We start from the raw sequence: 2,344 nt of genomic DNA on the forward strand, positions 1-2,344 counted from the left end.
TCTTTTGGTCATTTTCATTTAAAAATACTCGTATGCACGTGAATTTTCATCACAAAAATTGGGATTGTTACTTGTTTATTCTTGAGGATGATCGGATTGCTCTATTGTGAACTTCCACACCTCGGAGCTGTCTGAGTTGAAATTCAACAGATTGGTGTAGTGCCACCAGAGTACAATGCGTGGAAACCACAACGTCGTTTTGGGAAAAATTATGACAAATTGCAAAAAACATTGTAGTCCTTTTTGTGATGGTATTATGTTTGTAATTACTTGGCTGAGGAAGTTTGTTCTGCAGGTGGGGGTGGGGGGGTGGAAAGAGGGAATGGAGATGGGCAATGGGTTTTGTGAGTTTCATGAGAAGTAGGTTACTTGCAGACACCTGGGGGAGCAAGAACAGAAAATTTGTGGGAAAGTTTAAATGAATACAAGCTGGCAAGTGTTGCCTCGGTCTGCTCACTGCACATGTGTTTTTTTTTTTTTTTTTTTTTTTTTTTTTCAAATAATGCACCATTTCTTCCAGAAAATTGTTGAAATAAAAAATATATATTTTGGTATTCACATATGTATTTCTTTTGAACAACCGGGCGTAGTGGCGTGCACCTGTAATCCGGCTACTCGGAGGCTTGGGTTGGAGGATCGCTTGAGGACGGGAGCTCGGCACTGGGCCATGCTATGAGAGGGTGTAGGGCAGCCTGGAATCATGGCGAAATCCTTGTCCCTGTGTCATAAGAGGCGACCAGGGTTGCGTCAGGAAGGACATCCAGCGTAAAACGTATGCCAAATTGGTATGTGGATCATAACGGATGATCCGCTGTGGCGACCCCTAACGGGAGCAGCCGAAAGACGAACAACATATGTATTTCTTTTTAACTCGCTTGTAAGTCGCAAGTGCCTGCGATATAAAAATCACCCATTCAACCAGTTTGAATGGAGAAAAGGAGTCATTCTGTGGTTTTATCACTGTGTACCACAATGACCATGGAGAAAAGAAAACCAAAATTGTATGTAAATGCGTTGGTGCGAGAAGACAGAGGGGTGGAAAGCTCTCTTGGGTTCCCACCAGACTCTCCGGAATCACAGGCCATCAGCACATCGATAACTCTGATGCGGCGGGTCGCTAACCAACCGTGAACGCCAATAACTCAACCACGTGACCTAGGGTCCTCCCTCTAAGGTTTAACCGGTTACCTAAAATAATCACGTGACCTAATTACCGGGGAACATGCCGTCGTGTTCTTTAAATTCCTTAAAACCAAACATTATGAATAAATATTGAATTCCATCGTTTGGTCTGTGTCTGTGTCTCTGTCTCTCTCTGTCTCTCTCTGTGTCTCACCAGATACATTCAAAACTGCTATGAGAATGCATTTTTGTTTAATAATGCCAATATTTGTCCAATTTTCTTACCTTGTGCTGAACTGAAACTTCTACCATCTTGGGGACAACAAAAAATATGAAATCAGATTGTGAATTCTAGTTTGAAACAGACAGTCTGAATGGACATTAAATTACAAACCTTAATTACCTCCACCACCGAATGTGAAGGAGGTGACGTTTTCAACCGTTTCTCTGTTTATTACATTTAAAATCAAAGATTTTTCAAATATATTGGTTAGTCGATTGTGTTATTCTGTCTGTGCGTTTGTCTGTTTATCGCCCACAGGTCACAATTTTAAACCTATCTTCACGAAACTTCACATGGTTGGTTTTTGTCACATGGAAGAAGCCTATTGTTTTTGAGGTCAAAAGATCAACAACTAAGGTGGTGTTTTTAAAATCCCCAATTGTCATCCCATTGACTTAGTTTGAATTGGATTTATATTTCAGGTCACTGATTTCAACAAGGAAATTATTTTTAAGGTCAACAACTAAGGTGGTATTTCTAAAATCCTCAATTTTCATCTCATTGACTTGAAATTTGCATATTAGGTCACAGAATTCAACCACCAATTTTCAAGGTCAACATTGGCTGACTTTCTAAAATTGTCAATTTTCATCCAATTGACTTAATTTGAAGAGAAGTTACATATTTGGTCAATGAATTCAACCAGCCAATTATTTTTGAGATCAACATTGACCGAAAGGCCAACAACTAAGGTGTTGTTTCTAAAATCCTCAATTTTTATCCTGTTGACTTAATTTGAAGTGTATATTTGTTTCAGGTCACTGAATTCAACCACCAATTAATTTGGAGGTCCACATTGGCCAAAAGGTCAACATAGGCTAGATTTCTAAAATTGTGAATTTTCATCCGATTGACTTGAAATTTGCATATTTGGTCATTGAATTCAACCACCATTTATTTTTGAGGTGAAATTTGTTTTATAGATTTTGCAAGTATCGT

The sequence above is a fragment of the Eptatretus burgeri genome, chromosome 7, assembly GCF_056783735.1.
Source record: "Eptatretus burgeri isolate ZD-2024b chromosome 7, Ebu_testis_v1, whole genome shotgun sequence".
In the NCBI taxonomy this organism is placed as follows: domain Eukaryota; kingdom Metazoa; phylum Chordata; class Myxini; order Myxiniformes; family Myxinidae; genus Eptatretus; species Eptatretus burgeri.